Raw genomic sequence first — 7,240 nt, forward strand, 5'->3', positions numbered from 1 at the left:
GCATTATTATAATGATTATTCGTATTATTGGCCAGTTGAAGGATTAATCATGTAGTTGGGGACAATTTTTCCAGCTGACGATTTAATGAGATAGATAACACATGGTGGATTTATTATTATTTTTTCAATATAATTTATTGGTTCTTTTTTAGTAATATATGCATCAAAGTATATGTACAAGGATCCATACATCTCTGAGTATCAAATAAATAAAACAGAAAAATAGCAAATTAGGTATTAACTTTAAGGAAAAGGGAATAAAGAAAAATAAAAGAAACAAAAACAAAACAAAGAACAGAAATTTGTGCTCTGCAGGAATAAGGGAAAAGAAAGGAAACCTCTACATCATGACGAAGAAGTAATTCTGTGGGCTCCTAGGGTGCGGCTCACCTCCGCAGTATAATACCAAACTGTTCAAACCCCTTTAAGACAGAGCCCATTGATGCACAAAAGCCCGGGTCAGATTAATGCAATGTTCCTCCCCGAATTCTAAGAGCCATAGCGCTTTTATTTTTCCACCTACAGAGCTGGTTAAGGTGGCATTTAAGTGTCTTTTCCTTTATTACACTCTTTTTTTTTTTTTTACGCAATTTTTATCACTGTAAAACATGCAATCAATAGATTGCATGTACTGATCTATGCAATGCCATAGTATAGATCAGTGTTATCGGAGATCAGCAGACTCTATACATGGTGTAAGGGATTAGGTAGTAGGAAAGGGTCTCCTGGGGTAGACAGGCACTCTGGCAGGGACACATGCAGGAGTCAGTCCACACCAAGGTTTGGTATAACTGACCGCAGTCAGTTTTATTTCTCAGGTTGTAGCAACAATTGCATATTTTTTCTCATGGTCATTCAGTTTCCTACTTAGGTATAGTACAGGATGTTCTTTACCATTTCGTACCTGTGACAGTACCGCCCCAAGACCAACATCAGATGCGTCTGTTTGTAAAATAAATCCTCTTTTAAAGTCTGGAGTGATCAGCACCGGCTGAGAGCACAAAATATTTTTAAGAGTTAGGGCCCTTTTACACGGAAAGATTATCTGACAGGTTATCTGCCAAAGATTTGAAGCCAAAACCAGGAATGGATTTGAAAAGAGGAGAAATCTCAGGCTTTCCTTTATTACCTGATCTCTGTTTATAGTCCATTCCTGGCTTTGGCTTCAAATCTTTGGCAGATAATCTGTCAGATAATCTTTCCATGTAAAAGGGCCCTTAGAAATGACTGTTCAGCCTCTGGTGTCCACTTAATCCTGACTGAGTCTTTCCCTTTGGTCAAGTCTGTCAAAGGAGCTGCAAGGGAGGCAAAATTAGGAATAAACCGCCTATAGTAGCCGGTGATCCCTAAAAAAGCACAAACTTGCTTCTTGTTTGCTGGATGAGGCCAGCTTTGGATGGCTTCAATTTTATTAATTTGGGGTTTTACCAGACCCCGACCGATTGTGTACCCCAGGTACTTGGCATCTTCCAACCCAATTGCACATTTTTTTGGATTTGCAGTAAATCCTGCCTCGTCAGAGAGTCAATTACAGCCTGTACTCTGGGCAAATGGCTTTCCCAGTCTGAACTTTGGATGATTATGTCATCAAGGTATGCTGCTGCATACCGCCGGTGGGGTCTTAACACTTGATCCATCACTCTTTGAAAGGTTGCTGGGGCACCATGTAAACCAAACGGTAAAACAACATAATGGAACAACCCATCAGGAGTGGCAAATGCAGTTTTTTCCTTGGCTTCATCAGTAAGTGGTATCTGCCAATACCCTTTAGTTAAATCTAGGGTTGTAATATATCGGGCACCTCCCAATCTGTCGATAAGCTCATCGACCCTTGGCATGGGGTAAACATCAAATTTAGAAATGGTGTTGAGCTTACGGAAATCGTTACAGAACCTCCAGCTACCATCTGGCTTTGGAATCACCACTATTGGACTGGACCATTGACTATGGGATTCCTCAATAACACCAAGGGCTAACATTTTTTTAACTTGCTCAGAGACTACCCCTTTCCTGGCCTCTGGTATTCTGTATGGTCGTAGCTTAACTACTTTACCTGGTTCAGTTATAATGTCGTGTTTAATAAGGCTGGTACGGCCAGGAAGTTCAGAGAAAAAGGAAACCCTGTACTTCTAACTTTTGTGTATTGGCCAGAGATTCCGGTACTGTTACTTCTGGTAACAAAGACATATTGAAGTAAACCTGCTTTGTTGGAGAGGAGGTCTCTACAACAAGACTATGTCTGTCTTTCCAGGGTTTTAGGAGATTAACATGATACACTTGTTCAGGCTTCCTTTTCCCTGGCTGACGAATCTTGTAATTTACGTCACTTACTTTTTCTACCACCTCATAAGGACCTTGCCACTTTACCAGGAACTTGCTTTCAACAGTTGGTATAAGAACAAGAACCCTGTCACCTGGTGTAAAAGTGCGTACCTGGGCATTGCGGTTATATACCCTTTGTTGCGCCCCCTGGGCCTGGGTCAAATGCTCTTTTACAATGGTCATTACTGCTGCGATACGATCTTGCATTTGTGAAATGTGTTCTATAACACTTCTATAGGGAGTAGCTTCTCCTTCCCAAGTTTCTTTGGCTATATCCAGGACCCCTCTGGGGTGGCGACCATACAGCAATTCAAAAGGAGAATACCCTGTGGATGACTGAGGGACCTCACGGACTACAAACATAAGATAGGGGAGAAGAAAATCCCAGTTTTTCCCATCTTTATCCACCACCTTTTTTAGCATGGCTTTTAATGTTTTATTAAATCTTTCTACCAACCCATCAGTCTGTGGGTGGTAGACAGATGTACGCAGCTGTTTAACCTTAAACATCTTACACAATTCCTTCATGACTCTTGACATGAAGGGGGTACCTTGGTCTGTAAGGATCTCTTTTGGTATTCCTACTCGACTAAATACATGTACTAATTCTTTAGCTATATTCTTGGATGAGGTATTACGTAAGGGTATAGCTTCAGGATAGCGAGTAGCGTAATCCAATATGACCAATATGTGCTAATGACCCCTAGCAGATTTCACAATAGGTCCCACCAGGTCCATTGCTATTCGCTCAAATGGCACTTCAATAATGGGTAGGGGCACCAGGGGACTACGATAATGTGCCATAGGAGCTGGAAGCCGGCATTCAGGACAAGAATCACAATAATTTTTCACATCTCTGTGTATCCCGGGCCAAAAGAATCTTTGTAGGATCCTATCAGTAGTCTTTTCATTTCCCAAATGTCCCCCCATAATGTGACCATGGGCAAGATCTAGTACCATTCTTCTATATGCTTTAGGGACCACTAACTGTTCCACCGGATCTTCTTCCTTTTTCACTACTTGATACAACAAATCATTTTTTTAAGCCATATGGGGAAAAGATAAACTGGTTCCTTGCTCAACCAGTGACCCATCAATAACCTTCACATTTTTCCCTGGCTCTAGTTAAGGTCAGATCTTTTAATTGCTCTGCCCCAAACTAGTCCCTCCTCACATCCAAGTCAGGCATCTCATTTGTCGTCAGGTCTCCCCGATCTGTAGAAGCCCCATCAATAGAACTAGTTTCCTCTGCTTCCCCAACCATGACAGAAAAAGGAAACGTTTTGGGGTTACCTGGAGTTATGCTCACAGACTCAGGTTCATGACCTACAGGCATATTAGATGAAACTCTATTTTTCCACAGCTCCCAGAACTGTGGGAAATCCCGCTCCATAATGACATCATGCATCAGCATTGGCACTAACCCAACCTTAAATTTAACAGGACCACACTGGGTATGTATATCAACCATCGCAGTCGGGTAACTACAGGTATCCCCATGTATGCAAATGACATCAATGGTTCCAACCTGACTTTTCCTTGCGTTTACCAAATCAGATTTGATGAGAGTGACCAGACTACCTGAATCTAGTAAGGCATTTACCCTTTTACCTTCTACTGTAATCATGCACATTTGTTTATCACTATCCCCACCAGGCGATGGAACACATGCTAGCCTAGCGTAAAGTGATAAACGACGGTTTATTGCTGCAGCATCACATTGCATAGGTTCATAAGTCATAGGGCAATTAGCAACAACATGTCCTGGCATATCACATCTAAAGCATCTTATAAAGTCTTTATTGAGTCTCTTAGAAGTCACTGACCTTCCTGACACAGCTTGCCAGGCTTCAGGTCCCTGACTTTCAGTCTCTCCACGTGTAGGCACCATTCTATCAGCTCTGCCAGTTCCCTTTACCCTCAGAACAGTCTTACCAGATAGGCCTGGAGTTCTCCGCTGCGGGGCTAGGGGGCGCTGTGGCAGACTCATCAGTTCCTCAGCTGCAGTGTACCTCTCGACCATCTCCACCAGCTGATCAGCAATTTTGGGATCCCCATGGCTTACCCACTTCCGTAAGGTGACTGGCAGGGACCGCAAATATTGGTCCATATCAGAACCACAAAAAGAACACTGGCCCTTTAAATTTCACACAGTGGTCTCTTCTGCTAGATTTTTGTGCCCGCATCCTCCACCAATTGTAAGGGATTAGGTAGCAGGAAAGGGTCTCCTGGGGTAGACAGGCACTCTGGCAGGGACACATGCAGGAGTCAGTCCTCACAAAGGTTTGGTATAACTGACCGCAGTCAGTTTTATTTCTCAGGTTGTAGCAAAACAAAATAAAACATCAAAATAAAAGCCTATGCCTGTCCAGCTCTAACTAAACATAAATGCTCCTGGCTAACTCAGTGCAGGCCTAGTACCTGGCACCAACAAAACACAATATAGCACAGTCCATACAACCTGATGCAGTTTTAGTGCAGGGCTCTCACAGACACTTGGCCTTAGCTCTTTTCCCCAGGGAGAGAGAGAGATCTGAGCACTTAGCAGGCTTTTATAAGGCCATCACACCTGAGTCCTGATTACTCTGTCTCAGAGGTCTAAGACCCGGACTGTCTAGCTGTGGCCTGGAAATCAGCCACCATTACCAGGCTTTACACCAGACCTACTGCATACATTCTGATAAAACTTGGGGAAATATAGACTCCATCTACAACTTCTCCACATTGTCTGTTACAATGGATATACATGATCCGACAGGACGAAGATAAGTGACTAAGGCTGCATTCCCACGGATCACGGACGTGGAATGCATGTACCGGAGTCACCCCGCACCCGGACAGCATTTGAAATTAGATGCCGGGAAGGGGGGAGACTGTATTCATAAGCGCCGCACTGTAGTAACAGCACCGCGCGGCTGAGTTATTACAGCGCGGCGCTTATGAATACAGTCTCCCCCGCTCCCAGCATCTAATTACAGATGCTGTCCGGGCGCGGGGGGACTCCAGTACATGCATTCCACATCCGTGATCCGTCAGCATCACGGAACGTGGGAATGCAGCCATACCCCCGCCTGTCGGCATAAGCGATCCATGCTGTAGGGGTCCGGATCAATCAGTGACAGAAGCTTGTTCTGTCACTGAGTACCTTAAACGCTGCGATCACTATAGATTGCGACGTTTAAGGGGTTAATGAGACGTAGCTGCGGGATCACAGCTGCCTCTCATTACCTCCAGCCCTGGACACACTGATGTGTGTGGGACCGCTCTCACTGCAGCGGTCCTGCACACATCAGAAGCCTCTCAGTCAAGAACGTATATATACGTTCCTACTACACAGGGTATGTGCAGTAGGAACGTATATATATACATGTTACTGATGGACAGGGGTTAACTATAGACTCTCTTTCCTTCATTGACATAACATTAATTAAAAAGAAGTGTCGTCCAATAATTAGGCTCCCATGCACAATTAAATCAGGGTGTGGGGCAAAAACTTGGCATTTTAACTTTCAATCAGAATCTCATACCATTTTATTTCTGGATACAAACTGGTTGGGGGTGTCTCTAGCCGGTAGAGGCCACTCTATTGGCTGTTTTTAATCTTCAATTTCAAATTAAATCAAATTCAATTCAATTTTTCATTTAACTTTTTTTTTTTTTATTACATCAAATGGGAATGTTGGAAGGCACAACTTAAGGGCCACAAAATCAGTTTTTGAAGGGCTCACCTCAAGGGCCTTATATAGTGATGAGCGAGTACTAAAATGCTCAGGAGCTCGTTAATCGAGACAAATATTTCCCGATGCTCGGGTGCTCATTTTGAGTAACAAACCCAGTTGAAGTCAATGGGAAACTTGAGCATTTTTGCAGAGGACCCAAGCTCGGTAGAGGGGAGGTCACGTGAAAACCTGTCAACCTCAGAAAATGATGGAAACACCTAGGAAATGAACAGGAAATAGCAGGGGCAGCATGCATGGATGCCTCTGAGGCTGCCTAATCGCACCATTACACCAAATTATGGCCAACAGTATGGCAGTGATCACACAGTGAAGGATTAAAACAGAGGTAGCATATGAACCACCCCAAAATTTAGCCTGACACAGGGAACTATTAAAACACAGGTAGCATATGAACCACCCCAAAATTTAGCCTGACATAGCATGGCGGTGAGAACACAGGGAACCATTAAAACACAGGTAACATATGAACCACCCAAAAATTTAGCCTGACATAGGAAACCATATGAACCAACCCAAAATTTAGCCTGACACAGCATGGCGGTGAGAACACAGGGAACTATTAAAACACAGGTACCATATAGTGATGAGCGAATAGTGAAATATTCGAATATTCGATATTCGTACCAATATCTCCCAGATATTCGAATTTTTGATCGAATATTTGATCCCATTAAAATCTATGGGAACAAGTATTCGTTTATTGAAAAACATCTATTCGACCACTTAGAGGAAAAAAACCGAAGTAGGGGGATTTGAACGTTTATCAAATATTTATTGAATATTCGGCGAACTATTCGATAATATTCAATAGATCAAATACCTTACTATTTGATCGAATATCTATTCGATTGAACAGTATTCGCTCATCACTAGTACCATATGAACCACCCAAAAACCTGACACGGAACACCACGAAAATGGAGAGGAAACAGCAGGAGCAGCATGCATGGATGCCTCTGTGGCTGTGTAATCGCACCATTACGCCAAATTCTGACCAACAGCCTGGTGGTCAACCTCAAGACAATAGTGCTGACCCAGACCAAGATGGGTGAGGCACATGCAACCACGGTCAAACACCTAAAGGTCAATTTGAAGGTCAAAGGCCTTAGAGAGTGTTCCCCTGCCAGTACCTGACAAGCTGACTGCTCCCCTCCTCCCCCCTTAATAACTTTTTTTTT

Source organism: Dendropsophus ebraccatus, chromosome 4 (assembly GCF_027789765.1).
Source record: "Dendropsophus ebraccatus isolate aDenEbr1 chromosome 4, aDenEbr1.pat, whole genome shotgun sequence".
Taxonomy (NCBI): domain Eukaryota; kingdom Metazoa; phylum Chordata; class Amphibia; order Anura; family Hylidae; genus Dendropsophus; species Dendropsophus ebraccatus.